Source organism: Pleurodeles waltl, chromosome 10 (assembly GCF_031143425.1).
Source record: "Pleurodeles waltl isolate 20211129_DDA chromosome 10, aPleWal1.hap1.20221129, whole genome shotgun sequence".
Classification (NCBI taxonomy): domain Eukaryota; kingdom Metazoa; phylum Chordata; class Amphibia; order Caudata; family Salamandridae; genus Pleurodeles; species Pleurodeles waltl.
The window spans coordinates 595,863,405-595,891,094 of record NC_090449.1 but is presented as its reverse complement, the minus strand read 5'-3'; positions in this window follow the sequence as shown (position 1 = coordinate 595,891,094).

Here is a 27,690-nt window from a genome sequence, read left to right as displayed (position 1 = left end):
CTGCATTCTCATCCTGAGGTGTCAGATCCCAAACATCCCAGTTGAGGGTGAGCCAGCAGTTCCACACGGTAAGAATGCAGAAGTGCTAAGTGAGGATGACGTTGATGAGGATGAAGGTGGAGACATGCGGGATGATCTCATCAATCAGTACTTCACCTGAGTGTAAGTATTTGATGGTCTGTAATGTGACTGACTCAGTGGGGTAGTGTGTGGGTCAGGAATGTTTGAGAAGTGTCTTTGTGTGACGATCAGAGCACTTATTAGTTACTTAGCAGCATGCAGTTCAGATTTTCAGTCAAATTGGGACATGGAGTTGTGACTCTTGTCATAATCTCCTTTTTTAGTGGGAGTCAAAATGCACAACCTGAGAAAGCTTTATATTTGGAACATGTATTTCTAGGTCTTTTTTACCTTTACCTGCCTAAACTCCTTGTTCACTTTGTTCACTGTTTCCTTCCAAAATCTTCAAAATGCCATCCTCATGTGGACATTTCTGATTTGCCTTGCTGCCAGGTGGGATTAGAAGCTCAGACATGTGAAGTGGATATGGATTGATCCAGTTACTGTGTGACATGATGTTGGTGGTATATAAGTCCCATGCTCAGGCTGTCATGGCAGTGGAATGGCAGTGTTGTGTTCCACACAATAGACCTGTTTTCCATGTTATCTGGGTCCAATGGTGTCATATGTGTGGACATGTGTCTTTGAAACCTGCCTCCCTATGCAGTTCTTTCACTCAACCTTCTCATTGTGTTGATAATGACACAATTTTGACTTTTATGTAGCAGTCACTGTTTCATCACTGCTGGCCACTGTGCATGTGTATCAATACTGACATGGGTGAGTAGCATGCCTACAGATACCTGACCATGGTAAGTGAAGGTTCCCTGACTAGGGACAGTAGCACTGACCTCTGTCTGTATCATGGGCTATGTTAACTTGGTAGGCATGATATAGGTATTTGATAAGGGTTTAAATGCTGAAAATTTCCACCAATGTGTTAGCCTGTTTGGATGGACAAAGTCTGACATGGCCTTACTTCATTGGTCTGTTGAATGTTAGCTACTGCCACCTATGCAGATGCCAGTAGGTGTAAAGATTCACTCTACAATGAGATCCCAGATATGTGTTCTGCCTATGTGCGGCATGGTGCAATAATTAGGGATTGATGATTCTCCACTTGTCTCATTGTGTTTGTATTAAATCCAGGCATTACAGTACCTGTAACATGTCCCTTCACACATTTCCTTCATATGAGTAATTATTTTGACAGGAAAAATATTTAAGAGTTAACTGTTCAATATAGATAACAAATGACTTACAAACATAGTTTGTGTTTGAGTTGTGTTTATTTACATGTGCACAGCACATTAGGATGAATGTGAGCAATGAAATAAGGTTAAAACACTGAAGGTTTCAGTCATGGTGAATGTTCCGATTAGGGTATCTGACACTCCATTTGAAGTCCCAAGTCCAGTGTCCTGCTATCCCTGTAAAATGGGCAGTGGTTGTAGAAGAGTCCACAGGGTGCATCTGGGGCACACAAAAGGAACCATTCATTTGAGGATCACTTCATGGCAGTGGTTGTTGTCTTGGCATCTACACCTCCTGGTTGTTTGGGTGAATGTCCATGCTTGTGGAGGGGTTCTTCAGCTATAGAGGCAGGGGTGTCTGAGGCATGTCCTTATCCTGGCAGAGCCTCCATTCCACTGGCTGCCACTGATGCTGAAGGGGCTGGTGTTACTTGGCCCACTGAAGGGGTCTTTTGTTGTAGATATACCCTGCTCAGGGTAGTATTGATGTCTCTCAGCACCCCTGTTAGGAAGACCATGTTGGCGTTGAGGTCCTCCCACTGTTGCATGACTTCCTGGTGGTTGTCCCTGTGCAGCTGCTTCATCTCCCCATCATGGCAGGTACCTGGCCCATCACGCCTTGGGATTGTTGGTAGGCTCCCAAGACTTGTGAGATGGTGTCCTGGCTAGAACCGTCCCTAGCAGCCTCATGCCGCTTGCCCACACCATCCCTTCATGCACCCTACCCCCATGTGCCTGCACCCTTGGCACAGGTTGCCCACTGCCACTGGTGCCAGCTCCTTCATTGTGTGGGTTTTTGAGTTGTGACTCCAGTACCTGTACAGTGGGACACATGATGGTTGTAACTGTCCTTGGGATACAGGATTGGGAGAGACTGGTTGTCTGGGATGTAGATGCAACAGGGCTTGGAGGAGTCGATGTGGTAAGGGTGAGGTTGACAGTTGTGGTCTGACCAGGTAGCCCAGATGGGCCAGGGACATCCTCGTTTTCCACACATCCAGGAGTGCTGTTCTCACTGAGGGCTTCATCCAGGGGAGAACTGGCTGTCTCAGGTGTCCTCTCCATGGTCCCAGTGGCAAGTAGACCTTTTGAAGATGTGGAACAGACATACACAGATTGTCATGTAACATGTGGTTCCAAATTTGACAGGTAGTTATGTTTTGGGCCAAGCATAGATTGGCTTAGCTTGATCCCCACATATGACAGTGACCCCAGCTTTCAATAATGTAGACCTGATATATGGGGTACAGACAGTTCCTATTTAAGTCACCTTGCTACAGTGTTTAAAAGTATCTTGCCAATTGGATATCTGTTCATTGACTCATAACTTGGCAGCTGTGTACCTTTATATGTTTAATGGTACCTCCCATTTGGCATTACTTCATTATTGAGTCGATAGACAGACGCACATTGTCATGTGGACACTGACCTGGCCACCAGATTAGGAGTAACCATTCTACCTGGCCATATGTGTTAGGTTACACCAAGTACAGCACACTGCATATATGTTAGGTTAGCCCAGGTGGATACAGTTGAATATTTAATGGAATGTAGAAGGGACAGTTTAGCAGGGGACACAGTTGTACCTGTGTGTTAGTGATATTGTACTGGCAGATGTTCATTGTATTGCTGTCATTACCACATACTGTACAATTATGGAGCATTCTTGTGCGTTTACTCCATTGTTTAGTTGACATGCAAGCTAATTTTAATTGTGGTACACTGTTATGGTTTTCTTAATGGTAGAACAGTGCCTGCTGGGAGTTGTAGTGCTGTCTGTCCCTTTACTACCCGCATCATACACAAATACTTTGGCCCCCAGTGAGTTAAGTTCAACTGTGAGATACCAAACAGTGGTATTCGGACAGTTGGACACAGGTGTGGTGAGTGGGTTCACTGATAAGGTGTCAAGGAGTGATCAGTGATCATGCATGCCAATACATTTTATTGACAATCTTTTGTGTTGTGACTTACCCGACTCAACTCCCCCAGGTATTCCTGTCAAGCCTTCAGGTTGCAGTATGTCCAAGACCTTCTCTCCCATGATGTGAACTTTGGGGGTGGGGGAGGGGGACCACCTCTAGTCTTGGTGAGCTCCAGCTGGTGCCTGGTGGCCATTAAATGCACCTTCCCCCCAGGTCGTTCCACCTCTTCCTGATATCCTCCCTTGTGTGTGGATAGCTGCCTACAGAATTCACACTGTTGACTATTCTTTTCCTCATTTCCATTTTCTGAGCAATAGTTGTTTGCTGGACTTGGGCTCCAAATAAGTGTGGCTCTTCTTTGTTAATTTCATCCACCATGACCCTTAACTTGTCGTCAGTGAAACAGGGATGTTTCTGTGGTGACATTGTGGTAGTTGACGACAAGGGAAAGTGACAAAACGGATGATGAGGTATGGGTGCTGTGTTGTGAGGGGGTAGGGGAACTATCTTTTGTGGTGGGTGTGCTGTGCTGTTGTGGGAGGAGTGCTATATGAAGGGTAGAGAGTGGCCTAATCTACGGTGCTGTGTGTCTCTGCTTTTCGAATCTGGCTTCCATATGTGGCGTTCTGGATGCAAAGGATTGTGATGTGTGACGGGGTATGTTTTATATAGCAATTTATAAGTGTGTTTTGGTATGGGGATGTGTGTCATCTGTGTGGAACTTGAAGCATCCAATGTGGTGACCACTGACCGCAGCGGTTCGCACCACCACTGGTTGTCCACCATGGAAGAACCGCTATTGTGATTTGTGAGTCGTAATAGGCTGGGTGGTTGTTTGACGGGATATTGGTGCTGGTGGTGGGACCATCTCTTTCCCGCCTTCCAGAGTCCTGGCGGTGTCAGGTTTTTGGCTGGGTTTTGGCAGTCCTGCCTGCGTGACTTGTAATTCGGCAGCCTGTATTGTTGTAAGTCAGTAGCGATTAGATTAAACATTAGCAGAAGACATCTTGTATTTAGCAACTATTGTGAACATTTCGCGGAATCCATTTTGTATTCATGGCAGCCATTTTCTCTGCCATGTGCTCGCCATGTGCTCTGTCCTACCTTTTTTGTTAACTACTGTTGAAAATCTGTCTAGTGACAAGTTATATTTAGCATCTCCCACTTTCGCACATGCCCAGTAAGATCTGCAGCTGTTAGTAATCAGTAACAGACACTAATGTGTCATCTAGTACTTGAAAACTGTTAGCCCCTCCTACCTGTCAACTCTGCATTTCCATATGACCTTATATGTATGTAAGTCTTGCTTCTATAATTGTACCACCTTCTTTTAGCCCCTGCGTGGGTATAAAAGGACCATACTCTCTTAGTTCAGTGTGCTACTTCAAACAGTACCGAAGGGTACTGTTTGAACTGTAGTACAACCTCATGAGGTTTAATAAACTTTGTCTTTTATTTCAGTTTCTGTGCCAACTTCTTCCTATATGGTCTGAGGACTTTGTGCAGAGAAGTGCGAACCCCTTGCACTAGTAGGCCTTGCTGAGGCTTACTTCGACAGTATGACTGCTAACATGGTGGTCTTTTGGTCGCTACCACCATGGCGGTCTGGCAGTCAGACTGCCAAACTCGTAATAAGGCCCTATGGTGGTCATTCCAACCCTGGCGGTCCATGACCGCCGGGTTGGAGGACCGCGGGAGCACCGCCGACAGGCCGGCGGTGCTCCAATGGGCATTCCGACCGCGGCGGTAAAGCCGCGGTCGGACCGGCAACACTGGCGGGCTCCCGCCAGTGTACCGCCGCCCATTGGAATCCTCCAAGGCGGCGCAGCTAGCTGCGCCGCCGAGGGGATTCCGACCCCCCCTACCGCCATCCAGTTCCCGGCGGTCCGCCCGCCGGGAACCGGATGGCGGTAGGGGGGGTCGCGGGGCCCCTGGGGGCCCCTGCAGTGCCCATGCCACTGGCATGGGCACTGCAGGCATGGGCACTGCAGGGGCCCCCGTAAGAGGGCCCCTAAATGTATTTCACTGCTGCGCAGACAGTGAAATACGCGACGGGTGCAACTGCACCCGTCGCACAGCTTCCACTCCGCCGGCTCGATTCCGAGCCGGCTTCATCGTGGAAGCCTCTTTCCCGCTGGGCTGGCGGGCGGCCTGAAGGCGACCGCCCGCCAGCCCAGCGGGAAAGTCAGAATTACCGCCGCGGTCTAAACAGAACGGTAACCTGACGGCGGGACTTTGGCGGGCGGCCTCCGCCGCCCGCCAAGGTCAGAATGAGGGCCTATATGTGGGATATATTCTTATTTTAGATGGAGCACCATTATAGTCCATTATGTCACACATTGTAACAAAAGGTTTTTTCATTTGCAATAATGAATCTACAGGCAGCACAATAAAATAAAATAATTGACTAGGATCAAACAATTTGGTCAAGTGGCCAAGCCAGGATTTTCCCAGGTTTTCTGGTCTTACATTATGTAATTCAACCACTAGATTGGTATCCCTTTCTTTCTCCTGCTTGACATAAAAGTTTAATGATTTGTCTTCCATTCTTAATGCATAATGTTAGAGTGTGGGTAGCAGGTAGAAGCCACAAGAAAGCATTGCTCAGTTGTGGGTTCCAGGGGTCAAAAGGAACTCAAGCTTAACCAGTTGGCTTGAGCCTTCAGTGACTCACCCAACAACTATTTATTTTTCTCTTGGTATTCTGTGCCTGAAATAGGCTTAAATGCTTCTACCAGTGTGATACCTGTTTTGTATGGGAGGATATCTTGCCATTGAGAGGTACTGTTTTTTTCTTAAGAAAATCACTTATATTAAACCAATATTTTTAGTTTTGATTCCCTATTTTCAGGTTTTGAGGAGCGTTTATTTTTTCAAACACTGTTTCAGTAATTTAATGGTTCCTACATACTTTGGATTACTTTGTTTGATGTCCATTGGATTTGTTTTTTTTTGTTTTGTTTTTTTGGACTTTGCAGAATTTTTTTTTTTTCATTTTTGGTGGATTATGAATTTTTAAATACATGAATACAGATGAAGATCTACAGCTATAGAAAGGTAACTTATATTCATATTATTATTATTTGGGGTAGAAAATGCTACATTTTATTGTTTATGTATGTATTATGTTATTTTTATTTGGAAATTATTGTTTATGTGCTGTATTTATTTTCTGGGGTGAATTTAGTTTATTCTTTGAGCTTTTTGGTTTGCTAGGTTTATATTTATAATGTAAATAATCTATATATCATCTTATTATCTCAGTCTTTTTTAATGTTGGAGTTTTATTGAATATTTAGACTGCTGTAATATAATATTATGTTTATTATATTAAACATTATTTGTTATCTTGGTTTAGGTTTTTTGGTAGGCTTTTGGGACTTTGGTAGATTACTATTTATTGTATATTGTGACTTTGACTATTATATCTAGGTAATCTACTGCTTTGTTGTTTATGAAGTGTTTGACTTTAAATTGTAGCATACCATACATTATTTTGGTATGTTTGTTATGTTTAGGTGCAATTTGGCTAGCAGATTGGTCCATTCACAGTTGTTGGTAGCTTTGTTCTTTTTGTAATGATTTTATAAATTTGTAGATTGTAGGTTTGGTTTTGACCGCCTTGAATTGGAAGGCATTGTGCCATCCTTCCACTGTGTTGTTTGTTTTGGCTTCCTGTGCCTAGGTGCTGTCATAGACATTCCACCATGGTATTTTGAAGTTAGGTTGGCATCTGTGTTCGGAGCAATGCAGTCTGCCAACCCAACTGTCTTCGAAATAATTAATTAGGGGACTTAGTTTGTCATCATTTTTTCGGTAGAAGGTGCTTTCTATTAGTAAATTGTGGTGGTTAGCTACTTCTGTGACAGGGACGTAGGCTAGTGCTATCATTTTGTTAATTTCAAAGGCCCAATTGACTGTTTGTAGCATAGTATTCACTTAATGCCTGATTACAAGTTTGGCACTCCATGCATGCGCATGGTGGCAGTGGTGGTCCGACCACCATTGGCTTGGCAGTCGGACCACTCTATTATGATCCTGGCTGGCCTAGGGAGCCAAGAACGCTGCGGTTCCGCCGGCACTGCCAGGCAGCACAGACTGCCGCAGTGAAGAGGCAGGACAAACATGCCAGCGGGGCCAGTGTTTCTGCTGACTCATTATAATGTTCCACACCACCAATGTGACTGTGGCGGTCCAAGTAGCACATCCCAGCAGGCATAAATGGACACTATAAAGGAAGCAACTCACCTGCAGGCAGCGTTACATGCCCGGTGCAGCCATTGAGCCCGTCACACACAACCTGCCGCTGCTGCTGCTCAACAAAGGTGCACAAAATCTTTGTGACCATCGATGCAACTGACGGTAAGTAGACACACCTACCTGTACCGTCATCCTTAACAACATTTCGTTATGCCATCGTCCACATGATGTGGGGCCCACGCTACGGTCACCAAGTTCATGTGTCATTGTGTCCACAATCGGATTCGTTCACAAAGAAGGACATCTTCACAGCCAATAAATGCCCCCTTTGGGCAGGTCTTTCATACTGCTCTTCCACTCTACACAAAACCACATGTCTGCACATGTTATGCACATGGACAGTGAAGTGTACACAACATTGTGTCATACAACAGCAATAACACAGCAATATCACATCTACAAATACAACTGACACTCTCACATTGCACACATGCCATGGACTGTCGTCAGATTTAACATTTGTATGTATGGATGTGTCATAGAACACAAACACCCCTCCCATGAAACAGACCTTCAATGGACCCCAATTCACCCATATTTCAAGAAAATAGAAGGACAAAGGGATGCACAACAGTCAGAGACACAAATATACAAAGCTCACAATGCAAACAATACCTGCACAATAGAGATGGCACCATCAGGAGCACTCAGGGAGGGATGCAGCCCTGAGACATATTACACTTTGTGCATGCCCTAAAACAACATTTGCACAGGAACAGGCCCTTCAGGTATCTCAGGGGCAAACAATACTAGAGCCAAGTGGCGTGCCCATCTGCATAATGTGGAAGTGCAAGTCAATAAAGCACATACAACAGCAACAGCATGGGCCATACATCTAGATGAAGTAGCTGCAAGGTACACACAGCAAAATGGGCACATGCCCAGTCCAATGCAAAGAAAGCTAACACAATTGAACATCCTCCATCTGCCACACATGAGACAAATCTATAATCCAAATCAGGGGGACAAGTCTAATACCATACATGCTGACATTGGACCACACAAGATGAAATACTTACCATACCAAACACAACACAATGCAATGACACCCCATTTAGATAAACAGTGACATATCCTTACCCTCAACTTTTACCTTTGCCTTGGGTGACACCAGCACTGCCCACAAAGTCAGATATTGCAAACAACAGTAAATGGATTAGCAAGCAGGCTGAAACAGGCACAACTCACACAACTGTAGACCAACAACACAAGTTACTCAGAAACAACATAAAGGTTGAAAAAGAATTGCAGGACAAATGCCTACCCAAAAAAAAAACAATTTAGGTTTATTAACTAAAAATGCATGATAGCAAAGGCAACTGGGCAGTCCTTTTTACAATCTCTGCACAGTACTGTGCCCACACTTGACTCCTATCCCTGCCAAGCAAACTCCACAGGAAGGGACATTGAGTGGGCAGGCAGGCACCTCAAGGCTCATCTCTGGGTGGGGGGGGGGTGGATTTGGATGGGTGGGTTTTGAGGGATGGACTATTTCTTAGGAGGGATGGGCTTCTTCCTGGGGGGGGGTTATGGGTACTTGCAGGGGTGACAGGGGAGGACTTGGATGTGGAAGGGATGGGTTGGGATATGGGTGGGGGGCCTCTTTGGTTTGGGAGGGGGTTTGGAGGGAACAGGGGAAAGGGCAAGCTAAAAAAGGAAACTCTCCTTTAGAACACGGGGACAGACATCAGAAAGGGTTGGGGATTTAGAGATGGAGAGAGTGGTTGTCTGATGTGTGGGTGTAGATGTCTTGGATGTGTGTGTCATGCTGTGAGGTATGCTTCAATTTGTGTGGTGTCTGTTGCGTGTGTGAGTGTGGGGGTTTGTGTGTCTTGGGGGCTGGGAGGTGGAGGTGCTTGGTGATGGAGTGGTGGATGTGTGCATGTCTGTTGGGGTGGTGTCTGTGGGTAAGCTGGATGTGGTGGATGTTTGTGTTTCTGTTGGGATGGTGTAAGGAGGTATGCTGGATGTGGGGGATGTCTGTGTGCCTGTTGGGGTGGTGTCTGTGGGTATAGTGGATGTGTTGAATGTCTGTGTGCCTGTTGGGGTAGAGTATCTGGGTATCGTGGGTGTGGCCGATGTGTCACTGGCTAATGTTTGTGGTGCCTGTGGGTATGATGGATGGGGTGTGTGGATCATGGGGGCGTCTGGTGAAGTAGTGGCTGATGTCATTTTTATGGGTGTATGGTGGGTGCCTGTGTGTCTTGTGGTCTTTGTGTTAATGTGTGCTACTTGTGTGTGTTGAGGTGGGTGCTCGAAGATGTGTCTGTGTGCCTCGGATAGGTAGGGGAATGGGGAATTTAGATTGAGAAGGATGAGGGGGAGGAATGGAGGAATGTGGGGGGTGACTGGCTGCCGTCAGTGAGTAGGCCAGGGCCTGAAATGATTTCTGTAGGCTAGACATGGCACTATGAATGCCTTCCAGGAAACCATTGGTCTTCTGAAGTTGGCTGGCTACGCCTTTAATGGAATTCACAACAACAGTCTTGGTTATGCCCTGTCTTCTTTACTTGCCTGAGGTGAAGCTGCAAATACAAAGAGAAAAAGGGTCAACACATGTTTATGAACAAATTTCAACAACAGCTGTAATTAGCAAACATTACCATGACATCAAGTACTCCCCAGCAAAAAACGTCATCAAAGTGGCTCCCAAATGTACCATACCATGTGCATGCATGCCATCTAAACTGTCAACAGTTGACCACAGGAAAATCAGGATTTCAGACAACTACAATTGCATGGCTGAAGTTGTGCAATTACAGTGACCATTGACCAAGTAGGAGACCACATCACCTTCAATGGTTTGCCTCATGTAGCATAGGTTGGTTACCTGTTGTCACACAATAGAAGGCCAATGCCAATTTCATTCCCACAGATCCCACACAAGGTCATGCAGACATCTATTGTCACGTACGGAATACCACAACAATAAGAAATGATGCTCCAAAAACCTGACAGGTTGCTGACAGCAGTACAGTAGACTTGAGATGGTAGCATGGAAGTTACATATCAACACTGCACACTTCACCAAGTAAAATTTGTCCCAATGAAATCATGGAGGTAGTACTAATGTTGCTCATATATGCCACATATTTGGCATGGAAATGGACACTGTAGACAAAGGCCCTAATTATGAACCTAGTGGTCTCATGACTGCCAGGTTTGCAGTGGCGGTCGGACCGATGCCAAGTCGGCTGTTCAAATGCCATGTTACGACTGCAGCGGTCGTGCTATGGTCGAACCGCCAGTACTGCCAGGCTTAGTCATCCTAGTGGTCTGCCCTGGGGATTATGACTTCATTCTTTGCCAGCGATTTCATGGTGGTAGCATTGCCATGAAAAGCCTGGTAGAGAACGGGTGCAGGGGGCCCCAGAGGGTCCCCTGCACTGCCCCTGCACTTGGCATGGGCAGTGCAGGGTCCCAGGGCCCTCCTGGCCAGCACCGCTGCGTTGTTCACTGTCTGCTTGGCAGGCAGTGAACATTACGAGGGTGCTGGTGCACCCTGCGCACTACAGAATTGCCGCCGGCTCTATTACGAGCCGAAGACAATGCTGTAGACCATTTCCCACTAGGCCAGCAGGCAGAATGTTTCTGCCTGCTGACCCAGTGGGAAACTCGTAATGGGCCTGGCAGGGAGGCAGCCACAATGGCAGCAAACTCCCCATCGGAATTTCGGTGGATGGGAAAATGTGCAAATTGTGAGAGAGATATGTCCCTAAAATCCCTAACGCAAAGAATCAGTAAGCCCCAGGAAAATCACCACTAATGTCTGGCACCCCTTACAATGACATGCTTTGATTACATCAATAGATGCCATTAGTCCTTTGTATGTTAAACAGACCCAGAAAGTATGCAAATAGTTTGTAGAAGGACCTCAACATGTTGCCCAATGGGAAGATACATTGCTTTCTCAATTTTAGTCCTGCAAACCCAGATTTCTGTGGAGGAAGGTTGTACCTAACCAAATGTGATTCCATCATGACTGCAATTCACACCATAATGCATGCCAACAATCATGTTACAAACATTCCCCATTACACATGTGCAGGGCATTTTGCTACATGATGCCACATCAATAGCCTCAAAATACACACTGGCTAAAAACTTTAGTCATACACATCTTGTCCCTCATTGCTACTGCAGTTGTACGTGCCAAACGACAGTCAATGACTGGTGAGGTTCTGTGTCAGCCATCAATCAATGATGAATCACTCCTGTCTGTGGCACATGAAACGTAGCCCCATTACAAATGTCCATTTTCACAGGTTCTCATGCACATATATGTGAGGCAATAAAGAAATCAACCCATTTACACTGGTACACCATGCATGACACATCAGTGTACACATTTTGTCAAAAGAGAAAGGGACACATGCTAACGTGCAGACACAAGGAATGTTGGCAGCAGTGAGGGCACATAAATCATGTCAATAAACATTACCCACTTACTAAGAGAAAGTATCGATCTGTAGCTGCACCTAAAGAACAACATATGTTATGTCAGATGGATGATTACCACGTTTACATTACAGGCAGTAGTGAGGCACCAGCACCTTTCACAAACTGAAGATAAGTAGCCTCTGGGTGGCAGATGCCAATATACTCATTTGACCAGACACACAGCTGAGGACAGTGATCCATGACGTCCTTACCTTTGGCCTGTAACACTGAGGAGTAGTGGCCTGTTGCATAGAATTTGCACCCACTACAATAACAACAAACATTACTTGATTGATCAATGTACACAGCCATGTGTTGTCCCTGGAGATCAATTGTTTGTGGATTGTACAAAGTTGTATCCTAGGTCCCTAGGTCAATAGGCAAGGCACATCGCTATGCAGCACATCACATATCTGAACAAACAGTCACTCATCTACTGTGTCACACATCACTCATCCCTAATCGTCAGGGGGAGATGTCAGACCCTAACACATTAACTTGGAAATGTGACAGGCAGGAATATGCCCTGTACTCACCCACTTGTGGCTGCTGTTCTCCCCTCAAATGCCCATCAAGATCTGGGGATTACCATCACACGTTTTGGCATAAATGGTTGTCACACACATGTCAGAAATACTAAGCTAAAAAAAAATTCAATTTTTCAACACACTAAGAGTGTAAAGCACACAAGCCAGTAAATACAGGGACATGACTACAGGCATTTGTATCTATCTGCAGGCTAACACTACTATGCGCAGGACTTACAGTGACTAAGCAAGTCTACTCACATCAGGTAGCCCATGCTCCAGCAACATGTCCTGTGATGTGACCACAATGAAACATTACACATATGTGTGGCTTCTGAAGGGTAAATTCCTTAGGCTTGACTGAACACATTCACACTCTGCAAGATTTACTCACTGTATAGAGTCTTTACAGGCAACTTCAATAGTACAGACATCACCATTACACTTGAATGTCAATGAAGGGGTTGGCATGGTGGGTACAGAAAGCGTCTTTCCCCATGCATGTGTGGATCAGTGGCCTCTCAAATGCAGACTCATTCCACTTTAGAAGGATGTTCTGTGGAATGTACCTGTACCACAGATCACTCCTTTGGACATATGTGTCTATCCTACAGAGATGACATCCTACATACAAAGGTATTCGTTGTACATTTTCTGCTATGTGACCAAGCTCCTGACTCCCTTCATGGCCTCCCAGCAATCAACACACTGTCTGCAATGTGGGACTATCATTCGTGCAATCAGCCTATACTGTACAATTATGACTTATGTGAAGGGAACAACAGAGCTGTGGCAGTAAGGGGCCTGTCATGAGTCAAATACCCACATTAACAAAGATGCTAAATGCACATAAGGACTTCTTCTGGGATGTACCTCAGTACCCATTCCTAATCTAGTCAATGGACTGTGGCATCCAGGGCATGTTTTGCCATGAGGGCATCATATTGTTCACATTATAAGATCTGCTGGTGTACAGGAAGTGGGCGTAGTGCCACAGCTGCATAGCCACAGTGACTCTCCCACAGTCTGGACTAGGTCGCATACTGGGAGATACATGTGACAGATCCTGGTCTCTGTAGGCTGATCATACAGAACCTACATTTCACTCACATTTCCATCACTTCCATACATGTCACTATATCATGTGGCCATTGGCAATTTAGCATGTGGTTTGTGTGGCAACCTGAAGGCCAGAGTGACCAAGGACATGCCTTCCAGACAACAATGTTTGCAAGGCCAGATGTGGGTTAAACGATCTGAGGTACTATACATGTTGCTTACAAGATCCTCAAATGACTCAGACAAGATGTATACACAGCTTATGCTGTCATGCACATACATGTTGTCCAATATTTAAAATCATCATGAAGAAAGGGATGTCATTGGATGGCAGTAAAGAATCCTTGCTTAGTTGTGTGCATCCAACATAAGGAGGATCTAGGACTACAAAAAACATCACAGAACACATTGTGAATGAAGACAACATACAGGCCCTCATTACAACCCTGGCGGTAAATTCCGCTTTCCTCTGCGCTGAAGACCGGCAACATACCGTTGCGGTGGTGGAATTCCACTGCAGGTATTGTGACCCACTGCGCGGAATCCACCACAATACAGACACCCACACAAGTCTGCCACACCAAAGGTAGGTGATAAACTGGCAATACCAAAACCCACACCGTCACGCCAACAAGAATACACCCACACTATCACGACCCACGAATCAAAGCAGCGGTCTTTCAACCGCGATAATCCATTGGCAGTACACACCACCGCGCTCAAAATACACACACATTTACAAAACACAACTACATTGGACAATTCCAAATACACACCCCTGATACACATACACACACCACACCCACACACCCAATCCAATATAAAGCACACACTCACATCACCCACAAACCATTAAAACCAAAAATTGGAAAGAAGGCCAGAGAGAGAGATTAGCTAACACAACACCAGCATCCACAGACACACAACACCATAACTTATACAACATCCACGCACCTCAAACAACACACACCAACACATCCCCTCACACATCACAACAGACAGCACCTCACACATCACCCACACCACATCATGGCACCTCAAAGACACCACAGGTTTTCTGAGGAGGAGCTCAGGGTCGTGCTGGAGGAAATCATCCAGGTAGAGCCACAGGTATTCGGATCACAGGTGCAGCAGACATCCATTGCAAGGAAGATGGAGCTATGGCAGGGAATTGTCGCCAGGGTCAACGCAGTGGGACAGCATCCAAGAACACAGGATGACATCAGGAAGAGATGGAACGACCTACGGGGGAAGGTAAGTTCCGTGGTATCCAGACACCAGATTGCTGTACAGAGGACTGGCGGTGGACCCCCACCTCCTCCCCCACAACTAACAACATGGGAGGAGCAAGTCTTGGCGATCATGCATCCTGAGGGCCTCGCAGGAGTAGCAGGAGGACTGGACTCTGGTAAGTCATAGCTTTACTACTACATCCCCCCAACCCCACCTGCATGCCATCACATACTCCCACTCTTACCCTCACCCCTATCACACCATCAACTCCATATGTCCCACTATCACAACCCACACATCTCAATACCAAGGCCCTGCATGCAACACCTATGCATGGACCACTGTCACCAAAAGCATGTCCAGTACAGATACCCACACAGACCCCAAAACAACTATCACAAAAGGGCAAACACTATGACGCAAGCACATTATTAGAGGGTACCACACCCATGCACAAGATGGCACACCCATATACTAAAATTATGCATTTACACCCCAACAGGACCCATACCCAATGTCATCAGACAGGAGGTGCCAGACGTATCCAGTCACCCCACAGGATGGGGCCCACAGTGATGACTGCAGCTCTGCACGCCTGGATCAAGATGACCAGCCCGGCCCATCAGGGACCTCGGGACAGTTGGTTCCCTGACACAGTCCCAAACCACCACAGAGCCTCCCCCCTCAGGAAACACCGGCACAGCACCCACCCAGGTGGCCCATCCCTCTGTCCCCAGGACACGTCAATCAGCAGTGTGTCCACCACTGCAGGGAACCCAGGCAAACTCACCAACCCAAGACAATCAGGGACCTGGGGTCAGTGGCAGTGGGCACATGGTTCAGGGGACAGAGGTACAGGATAACAGGGAAGCTGGGAGGACTGCTGTGCGACAGGGGGAGGACAGGCCCAGGGAACCCACTCTCCACGAGGCACTCTCCAACATCATGGGAGCATACCACCATTCCCAGGAGACCATGGGCACAGTACTGGCCAAGTTTCAGGAGGCCCAGCGGCTGCAGGAGGAACACTACCTTGGGATCAGGGAGGACTTGAAGTCCATTAACACCACCCTGGTCACCATAGCAGGGGTGCTGGCAGACCTTGTCAACACCATGAGGGACACAGTGGCACACCAATGGGCCCCTGACACTAGCCTGGATGATGAACAGCCCTCCACCTCCGCCAGCGCTAGTGGACAAGAAACACCACCACAGGAACAACAGGCCACCAGCACCCCACCCCCTGCAGAAGGAGAACCACCCGCAAACGGTCCCTGAGATCCAGGAACAAGACAGAGAACATTTCCAAGACCCATGCCAGGAAATAAGACCCTCCTGAATGTCACCCTTCTGTACCACTTTGTCATCCTGTCCACCTTAAACTGCCATTGCTCCACTTCCTATGCCCCATTGGACAATGCACCTGTGATGCAAATAGACTGGACTCTGCCAGGACATTCCCCACCATCACCCCAGCCCATTTCACACCCCCTCCACTTAATTGCACAGAAATAAACTCCCTTGAATCACAAAACAATCTAAAGTCAGTCTGTGCTTTCACAAATGTGTAATTGCAACATCTCTGGAATATAGCAATGCTAATGTACTTGTTCACATACCAATGTTACACAGCTGTAGACCAGCAGTAAACATAGCAGAGGACACAAATTGGGACCCAGATCTGTGAAATGGAAAGCCAAAGTGACAAGTCAGGGTCCATACACAGAGTGAAAAAGGCAGACTTATGCTAGCTCCTACAATAGTATGAGATGTGGGAAGCAGTTCCATCTTCTTACCTGTGTTTCACTGGACGTATTGCATGATGATGTTGTTTTGGTTGTCTACATCTTCTTCTTCTGCCTCCTCTTCTTCACTGTCCACAGGCTCCACAGCTGCCACAAGACCAACATCAGGCCCTTCCTCCTGCAGAAGAGGCACTTGGCGTCGCAAAGCCAGGTTGTGCAACATACAGCAGGCCACGATTATCTGGCACACCTTCGGTGAGGATATAGGGATCCACCTGTAAGATAGAGGCACCGGAATCTGGCCTTCAGGAGGCCGGAGGTGCGCTCTATAATCCTCCTAGTTCGCCCATGTGCCTCATTGTAGCGTTCCTCTGCCCTTGTCCTGGGATTCCTCACTGGGCCATGACAGGTTGGGGAAACCAGAGTCACCAGCAAATATGAAGGGACAACTATTAGACATCCTCCAAACATTGGGGAATCTCCCATACCCAGACACCAAATGGAACTGTGTGGTGACTTTAGGCACACCTATTAGCCACACATGGTGGCTCTAGAATTGCCCCATCACATAAGGGATGCTGCTATTTCTCAAAATGTAAGCCTCATGCACTGAGCCCGGATACTTGGCATTCACATGGGAGATGTACTGGTCTGCCAAACATACCATCTGCACATTCATAGAATGGTAGATTTTCCGGTTTCTGTACACCTGTTCATTCCTGAGGGGAGGGACAAATGCCACAATTGTACCATCAATGGCACCAATGAAGCTGGGGATATGTCCCAGGGCATAAAAGTCACCTTTCACTGTGGGCAAATCCTCCATTTGAGGGAAAACAATGTAGCTGCGCATGTGTTTCAGCAGGGCAGACAACAATCTGAACAACACTTTAGAGCAGAGGTTCCCAACCTTTTGACTTCTGTGGACCCCCACTTTATCATTATTGGAGCCCGGGGACCCCCACTGAATCTTTATTGGAATCCGAGGACCCCCCAACGGAGTCATTATTTAAAGCTGGGGACCTAATCTGTTAATATTATTTAATTGTCTAAGCTGTCGCGGACCCCCTGAGGAGGCTTTTTGGACCCCCAGGGGTCCCCGGACCACAGGTTGGGAACCACTGCTTTAGAGAACATTGGCTGGGACATCCCTGAATCCATGGCCACTGTTGTTTGAAAAGACCCGCTGGCCAGGAAATGGAGTACAGACAGGACCTGCACTAGAGGGGGGATTCCTGTGGGATGGCGGATAGCAGAAATCAGGTCTGGCTCCAACTGGGCACACAGTTCCTGGATTGTTGCACGATCAAGTCTGTAAGTGATAATGATGTGTCTCTCTTCCATTGTTGACAGGTCCACCAGGGTACTGTACACCGGAGGATGCTGCCATCTCATCACCTGCCCCAGCGGACGTGCCCTATGGAGGAGAACAGTGAGCAGAGGGTCATACAACACTTAGGTATCACAATGTTTTTCCCAAAAATGTTACAATTTCTCCATGTGCCTTTGTCTGGCCGTATTCCTGGCCTAAATAGGTGTGACGCAGTTATTTGGCCTGCCATGTAGCCCCCTCAAATGGCGGCTGCCTGACCTGTAAGATGGGACATGGGGAAATGAGGTAAATGCGCTGGCGTTGTACACCGTTGCGGTCGGTGGTCGAAGACTGCTGCACAATTCAGCATTGGTTAACATTGGGCCCTATGGGTTCCAGGAGCCAATGACGATGTACGCCAGCGGTGATGGTACGCACCACCGCGGACGTGGCCGCCATTTTCTAACTGTTCCCTCACTTGTTACCTGACCTTCAACAGGAGAGGACCTACACTGCAAGTGCTGCTGTGATCTGTGTCTGGAAGTGACGATGGCTACAGTGTCTGGGGAAAGGGCCCCTGCCTTCACTTTGGAGGAGCTGGAGAAACTAGTGAATGGGGTCCTCCACCAGTACACGCAACTGTACGGTCCTCCAGACAAACAGGTGAGTACACTGTGAGCATGGTGGATGGCACATGATTGTATGGAGTGTCGTGGATGAAAGAGGGTGGGGAGGGGGACAGGCCAGCATGTATTGTATTGTATTGTAATCGTATTTATATAGCGCTTACTACCCCTGGCGAGGCGTCAACGCGCTTTTCGATGAGTAGCACGCTACTCTGGAACCCAACAAGAATTAGTGATGGATTAGTATTGTTTAATAATGAGTACAGTTTTAGTATTATTATGAGTTAATTTGAGCCGCGGATATGAGAGTTTGTTAGTTAGATTGACTGGAGTAATGGAGGGGTGGAGGAGGAAAGAAATCCAGAAGTGTTAATTGGGAGTATATCCTTCATTTACTTAACCCAAAGGGTTGGGATGAATAAAGGGGGGCGGAGGGGGAAGAGTATGTGGAAGGGTTAGGAAGAGCATAGTAGCAGGGTGAGATGAATGCAGAAGAATTTAGTAGGGTTGTGTGGGAGGTCACAGAGGTAGAGTGAGGTTTGGTGAGTTAGATGTGGAGGTGGAGGGAAGAGCTTAGGCAGAGATATTTAGGAGATGAAAGTGGTGGAAGGGATTTGGGATGAGTGAGAATGGAGGATAGTTTGATAGAGACATGACAGAAGAGTGATGAGTAGATAAGTGTGATAAGATGAGAGCAGGAATTCATAGATATCTAGTATAACAACTCAAAACCAGGAGCCATGCAATGATCCACGAACATGCCAAGCACAGAAACAACATATACACATACATACACATATATATATATATATATATATATATATATATACACACACACACACACACATACATGAATACACACACATATGCACATACAATACATAATTAGAATCATGGGTAAAAAATACTTAGTCAGACAGGTTTAAAGAGTGTGTGTGTATTTTATTGTTATGACAGTAGCAATACATATTTTCCAAAGAAACTATAAATAAATAGAAATATACATATAATCTGAAAAAAATATTTATCCACATAGGCATATGCAGTTCATAGTTGTTTGAAAAAGGTGGTTATGAAGGAAAGAGCCAACTCTTGAGTAGTTTTCTGAAGACAAGAAAGTTATCTGTGGCTCTTATAGTTGGGGGTAATGAATTCCATAGTTTGGCTGCTTGGACGGAGAAGGATGTACCACCTATAGTCTTTTTCTTGTATGGTGGTGTTCTAAGGCGGGGTGCCAGTCTTGAGCGGAGGGTTCTTTGTTGGATGTATTTGGTAATTTTCTTTCTGATAAAAAGCGGTCTTGTTCCATGTATAGCTTTGTGGGTGATACAAAGCAGCTTGAAAGTGCATCTTCTGGCAACGGGTAACCAGTGCAGTGCTCTCAAGGCAGGGGAGATGTGGGCTTGTGGCTTTATATGTAGTAGTAGCCTGGCTGCGGAATTCTGGATACGTTGTAGTTTTTTCATAACAGATAGAGATGATCCATGGTAGAGACTATTGGCATAATCCAGTTTGGATAGTACAAGCGAGATAGTAGCTTGCACCTTGTGTGGAAATCCGAGGTGGGGGAAGATGCGTCGTAAAGTCTTTAAGGTGATGAAGCTTGTGCGTGCTAATTTGTCTACTTGGGCATTCATAGTTAGCTTGGAATCCATGGTGATTCCTAGGTTTTTAACTTCCTTGGATAATTGAGGAGGTGGTCCGAGATCGTCAGGCCAGACGCACAGAAGGTCATAATTTTTCCAGTCACCACATATGAGTATTTCTGTTTTGGAGGTATTTAGTTTGAGATGGCTCCAGGTCACCCACTGATCAACGGCTCTGAGGCAACTGAAGATTTCTGAGTTTTCAATGTTTTTGGGGTCTTCTAATTTAAGTAGTATTTGTGTGTCATCTGCATAGTTGTAGCATGTGAGATGGAAATCATTGATCAGTTCTGGTAAAGATATCATGTAGATGTTGAAAAGCAAAGGTGAGATGATTGACCCTTGGGGGACCCCTGCTTTTGTGAGGTAGGGTTCGGATGAGAAGGGGGGCAAGTGGATGATATTCGCTCTTTTTTGGAGATAGGAAGTAATCCAGTCGAGAGCAATCCCTTGTATGCCGGCTTTGTGGAGTCTTTGAGTTAGCGTGTCATGGTCAACCGTATCAAAGGCAGCTGAGAGGTCCAAGAGAAGTAGTGCAGCAACTCCATTTCGGTCGACTGTGTTTTTAAGATCATCCCAGATTGCCATGAGTGCCGATTCAGTGCTTCTTTCTGGGTGGAATCCAGTTTGGAAGTCTGAAAGTATAGAATTGTCTTCAATGAATTGTGACATCTGGGCGAATGCTGCTCTTTCTATCAATTTGCCCAGGAAAGGTCCATTTGTGATAGGTCTGTAGTTGTTGGGGTCTTGCGGGTCTAGGTTTGTTTTCTTTAATAATGGTCGTAAGTATGCCTTTTTCAGGTCTGCAGGAAAAGTTCCTGAAGTTAAAGAGTTGTTGATGATTCTTCTTACAGGTGTGGCAGCAGAAGTAGATAGCAGGATGTTCTTGAAGATTTGTGGTGGGCAAGGGTCAGAAGGGCAACCAGAAGGTCTGCTTGCTTTGACCAAATCCATAAATTAATCCTGGGATATTTGTTTGAAGGACTGTAGAGGTTGGGATGGTTTATTCTTAAAGGGTATTTTAGTAAAGGGGTTGGTGCTGATGGTTTTCTTCTGTTTTAAATAGGAGTCCAATGTGTCTGCCTTGGTTGTGTAGTGAGTTGCCAATTTGTTTGTGAAATCTTGAGTGGTGGGATGACTTCCTTCCATGCATGTAGGTTTTCGAAATTCATTGAGAATTTTATAAAATTCCTTGGTTGTAGAGTGAGCATTTAGAATTCTGTCTGAGTAGTATCTTTTTTTAGCTTTTTTGATTGATGATTTGTATATCCTGTTAAGTTTGTGTAGCTGCAGTTTGTCTTGACTGTTGTTTGTTTTGAGCCAGGTCCCCTGCAACTTTCTGATTTGTTGCTTTATCTTTTTAAGTTCTGTGTTTCTCCATGGTGTTGGTTTTCTTTTGTTGTGTTTAGTTTTTCTGAGTGGTATTAGGACATCAAAAGCTTCCTGTAGCCACTCATAAAGTTTTGGTACAGAATTAATTGTATCTAGATCTGTGTTTGCTGTTAGTTGTGTTTCTAAGTGATCCAAATGGAGTTTGCTCCATGGTCGATAGGTGCATGTATGTAAGTGGTTGTGGGGTGTGTTGATTTGTGGAGTTGTCTGTCGGAAAGTTATCAGATGGTGGTCTGACCAGGTGGTTGGTGTGATGCTATGAATAGTAACAAGTTCAGGCTTAGCAAAAATGACATCTAGGATGTGACCAGCGATGTGTGTGGGATTGTGTACAATCTGATGTAGGTTCAATGCGAGTAGGCCAGTGGTGATAGCTTTTGGATGGGGCATATTGGGTTTGTCAAACCAAATGTTTAGATCCCCAAGAATGCATAGATTGGAGTATAGTGTAATAAGGTTTGAGACTGTGTCAAGAAAAGCATCAGGGAGAGTGGAGTTGTTAGGTGGAGGTCTGTAAAGGAGGAGAAAGTTGCAGGAGGAAGTTGGAGTAGGGTGGCATCTGGTAAGGAGGGCTTCACAACCTTGTATGGAGATGTTGTCTGTTTTACTGAGGTTTATTGCCTGTTTGAATATAATAGCTAGTCCACCTCCTCTCTTGCCTATACAGTTTTGTGTGATGGTTTGATAGCCCGGAGGAAGGGCTTCGTGCAACACTGGTGCCATGTCATCTCCCAACCTGGATTCTGTAATGAATAGTAAGTCAGGTTGTGTGTCTGTGAGTAGGTCGTAGATGTGGTGCTTGTTTTTTGAGAGTGAGCGAGCATTTATGAGCTGGCAGTTTAGAAGTTGTGTTAGTGGTAGTGTTGTTTTGTTTAGTAGAAGGGTAAGTAGTGTTATGTGAGCTTGAAGCAGGAGAGTTGCTAGTTGTGATAACTGTTTGAGGCTCACAATAGTCTTGCTTTTCAATATAGTGTTCCTCTTCCAGCAGGTTAAGGAGGCATTTTGTTGGGTCTGTGTGTGTGGGTGGTGGACTTGGTGGCTGATAGAGCCATGAGGAGTGTAGTGTTTTTTGTAGGGTAGTTTTATTATGTAACAGACAAGGGGATGCGAGGTTGCTATGAGTGGCATGTTTTTTATTTTGTTTACGTTTGTTTAGTGTGGATGGAGTATGGGTTAGGGGTGGTGGAGGAGCATGTGGGTCATGATGTAAGGCTCCAAATTATGCAATGGAGGAGAGGCGAGTGAATGAAAGTTGCTGGGTTGGGGTGCTTGAGGTAGGTGTTTGTGAAGAGTGGGGGGGTAGGGGTGGAGATAGGATGGAATTTTTATCCTTTGTGTAGTCCTGGGGGTGGGAGTGGGTATGACGATGAGTGTAATGTAAGTTTGTGTTGCTTTGATGTGTTGATGTTTGTGGTTGGCATTGTTTTTGTGAAATAATGAGAGGGGATATTGGTGCAGTTGTTTTTGGTGAGGGATTTGTATGTGAGTTAGTGCTGCTAAGTGGAATTTGAGTGTTAGATGGGGTGTTGCTGTGTTTTGGAGATGAATGTATGAGGTGTGTAAGAGGTGATGGGTGTGTGTCAGGGAAGTTTGTATTAGTTGAGATGACCGGAAGAGGTAATATGTGTGGTGGAGTGAAATGTGGGGATTGTATATTTGTGTGTAATTGGTGAAGAGAGGGGAAGAGTGTTTGTAGATGATGTGTTTGAATGCAGGGTTTGGGCATTGTTATAATGTGAGGTGGTCTGTGTGGAGCGAACAGCGGATAGTGTTGTTGGTTAGTATCAGCAGAGAGTGTGTATCTGGAAAACTGAATCTGAGAGAAATGTATGTTGTAGTTTTGTATTGTGTGGGTGATGGCAGGTAGTGTTAGTGGGAGGGGACAGAGTAGTGTTTGCTGTGGGAATGAAGGTGTTTGACTGTAGTAGTTGTGGGGGGGTATGTGTATATGTGTTGTATGTAGGGTATTGTGTTGGGTGATGGGGCAATGCAATCTGTCTGTGGTCAGTTTGTGATGCATTAGTTGGATGCCTTTGTAGAATATGTGGTTGCATGTTGAGGGATGTGTAGGGGTTGACACCATTCCTGGCCATATGTGAATTGGGCAGCATTTCTGGCCCTAGTCCCTAGTCCCTACCAGTCCCGAACAGGCCCAAACAGACAACTGCCCTTATCCACTCCGCCCTTTGCCTCGACGCCCGGGCTGAGACGCCCTGAATCCTGGCCTTTTATAGCCCTACTATCCAATAAGAAGCAGGTCCTAACCCTAGACAATCCTATTTTAAACCCTGATTTAGCCAACTAATGGGAAACCCAGCCCTAATTACCAGTCATAGCCCTATTCCTGACCACCAATCACAGCCCCAGCCCTAAAACCAGCAACCAATCAGAATCCCAGCCCTATCCACCTATCACAGCCCTAGAACCGACAGCCAATCAGAATCCCAGCCCTATCCACCTATCACAGCCCTAGAACCAACAGCCAATCAGAATCCCAGCCCTATCCACCTATCACAGCCCTAGAACCAACAGCCAATCAGAATCCCAGCCCTATCCACCTATCACAGCCCTAGAATCAACAGCCAATCAGAATCCCAGCCCTATCCACCTATCACAGCCCTTGAACCAACAGCCAATCAGAATCCCAGCCCTATCAACCAATCATAACTGCATCTCTGGAGCTAGCAACCAATGAAACACCATCTCCCAACAACCTATCACAACATCATATGCAACAACCACAAGGAACTTATATAAGGAGAAAGTTAACTAAACTCCAGTCTCTGTGGGCAGGGGGAAAGGCAACTGCTGCTCTATTCAGTATCTCCTTGGATACAGACAGGCTGAATCCACACATGTGAGGATAGTGTGTGTGTATATATGTCTGGGCCAGGGTGGGAGGTGTTTAGGCAATGTGTGAGAAGAACTGTACGGCATAGTAACATCCATTCTTACTTCAGTTTTCCTCTAGGTCAGCGCCCACCAGAAGAAGGGTATTTGGCGTGCCATCGCCAAGGACGTGCGGACCCTGGGGGTCTACCACAGACGGAGAACCCACTACCGGAAAAGATGGGAGGACCTGCGCTACTGGAGCAAGAAGACGGCGGAGGCCCAGCTGGGGATGGCCTCCCAACGTGGATGGGGTGCCCGTCGCACCATGACTCCCCTGATGTACCAGATCCTGGCGGTGGCATATCCGGAGTTGTGTGGGCGCTTGAGGGCATCACAGCAGCCACAAGGGTGTTAGTACAGTCTCATTCAGCTGACTCTGCATTCTTTACGAGGTGCCTGGGTGGGGGAAGTGGCATGTGGTTCTCCTAGGCCAGGGCGAACTTGGTAGGGTAGGTCCCTTGTTAGGCAGGCTATGTGGCATTCCAACCCCATTAGTGGTAGTAGCCTAGTCAGGCTCCTGTGGGTTCCAGGTGTGCAGCAAATGGGGTTAGGCATCGTTCCCCATGGGCAGGTGATTTTCCTAAGAACTGTTAGTGCATGGCTTAGTGCATAGGGCTGCTCCCTGTGTGTTGTGTCCGCCAACGGTAGTGGTGTTGCATGCACTGACTATGTGTTTCTTCTGTCTCTCTCCCCCCACCTTTTTGTTTTGTCACCATTTCTTGCATGCATTAGCATCATCTGTCAGAGGAGCATTGGCACCGGAGCAGGAGGGAGCTGCATCCCACATGACCCTGGAGGGTGATGTAACGGAGTCTGAAACCACCAGTGGGACGGAGGGGAGCTCCACGACGGGGACAGCAGCATACACTAGCGACAGCGACTCCTCCTCTGATGGGAGCTCCCTTGTAGTGGCGGGCACCTCTGTGCCCACTGCATCAACAGGTACAGAAGCCACCCCCCCCACCAGCACCGTCCTCCCAGCAGCCCCTCAGCGTGTGTCCGTGCCAGCTCACCCAGGAGGGTGGGCATCTCCTTCGCCCCAGGCACCTCAGGCCCCTTAGGCCCTGCCCCAGTCAGCCCTGCTGCCCTCAGTGAGGAGGCTATTGACCTCCTGAGATCCCTCAGTGTTGGGCAATCTACCATTTTGAATGCCATCCAGGGTGTTGAGAGGCATTTGCAACAAACAAATGCATACCTGGAGGGCATTCATTCTGGCCAGGCGGCCCAACAGAGAGCATTTAAGGCTCTGGCCTCAGCACTGATGGCAGCCATTGTCCCTGTGTCCAGCCTCCCCCTCCAACTTCCTCCACCCTGACCTAATCCCCTCTACCTCAGCCTATCCCAAGCACACCATCAGACCAGCATGCACACTTATCAACACACAAGAGTGGACATGGCAAACATAAGCACCACACATCCCACAGGCACTCACACAAGCACCATACCCATGCAGACACAGCAACATCCACTGCCTCCACTGTGTCCCCCTCCTCCATGTCCTCCTCCTCCCTACCTGTCATCCTCAGCCACTACCTCCATCACCAGCACGCCCATCACCACACACCGCTCACTTGCAATCAACACCCCACTACCATTCACACATTCCCTGTGTCCTCTCCCAGTGTGTCTGTGAGGCCTCCTCCCAAAGTACACTAACGCAGGCACACACCTACCCAACAGCCATCCACCTCACAACAGCCTACGGCCCATGCACCTTCACCCAAATTCAGCAGACGTACACCTCCTACAACCAGTACCTCTTCCTCCACTCCTAAACCCCCTCCATCTTCCCATCCCAGTGTGTCTAAGAAACCTTTCCTGGCTAACATTGACCTCTTCCCTACACCTCCCACCCCGTCCTTCCCCTAGGGCCAGACTTTCCAGGTCCCAGCCTAGCACCTCAATGTTTCCGCCTGCCGGCCCACAGGAATATTCATTATACGGCCGGCAGGGATCCGGGGAGGCTGGTGGTCATTGGTTTGACCGCCAGTAGAAACACGTCAGTTTCGACCGCCATGTTTATAATGAGGGCCATAGACTGTTCCAGGTAATGTAGGTCACAGAGTTTGGAGGTATGAGACCTGTGCCAAGACAGCTTGTGCAGTGTTTGGGTGGAAGGTCAGAAGAGCCCACTGGACTTGTTTTGTGTGCTGTGGTAGGCTGATGCATCACGTGGGCATGAAATATGTAGTCCTAGCTTACAACCAAGTCATTTTTCATTCACATTTACTAAACACTCTTTTTGTGTGACCTGTATCTAGCTGTAGATGTGTCTCATCATTGTAGGCCACAGTGTCTGTGCCACAACACTGACATATGTTTGTGTCATACCACCAGATGCATGGGCATTGGATTATGATGGCTCTGTGATCAGGCACTGTTGTACTGTCATCTGTCTGTATATTGGTTTATGTGATGTTGAATTACTTTGGTGTGGAATGTGATAAGGGACAAGCTGCTGTCATAAACCACATCAATGCTTGCCTATTCTACAGTGCAATGTCTGACAAATCCCTTCCTACTGTGGTCTGGACGTCTGTACCTGTCAATCTGTTCATTTACTCAGTATAAGTCAATCGCTTTTGATTTCCAATAGTCCTGACATATTGACAGCCTATATGCCGCTTACTGAAATACAATTTTTAGTTTGAGCAGACACTTGTATGTATGTGTTTGACTTGGAGATTTTAATCCGGAGCTGAACATTGTGCACATGCAACATATCTCATCTTGGACAAGTAGCTTGGATTATCATTGTATGGTTCACATGGTCTGACGTATCTACATGGTTACATATGAAATCAAAATCCGCAAAAAGTCAGAGAAGGGTGATTTTATTATGCAGTTATGACTAACAGAACATATATGTGACATGAAACAACAAAAATTCAAATGTGAGGGGGTCAGTCATTGGTGAATGAAATAATTTGAGTGGACGCCATACCGTTGGGTGTCCAAAGTCCAGAGTACTCAACCCATTGGAAATGGTAGGTGGTCAGGATCAGTGCAAAGTGAATGTGTAACTCACAAAGGAAGTCCTTAAGAAAGAGGATTATTACTGGGAGTGGTGGGTATCTTGCCATCTGCACCTCCTGGATTATTTGCTAGACATCCTCTCTTGCATGGGGATGGGATCTGCTACTACAGAGGCAGGGGTGTCTGGACCTTGGCATTCCTCTAGCAGGTCCTCCCTTTCAGTGGCAGGCACTGATGTTGCTAGGCCTTGTAGGAGGCTGGCCTGGTTTGTAGAGGGTACCACAGGTACTTACACCTTATACCAGGTCCAGTTATCCCTTATTAGTAAAATGTAGGTAGTGTGT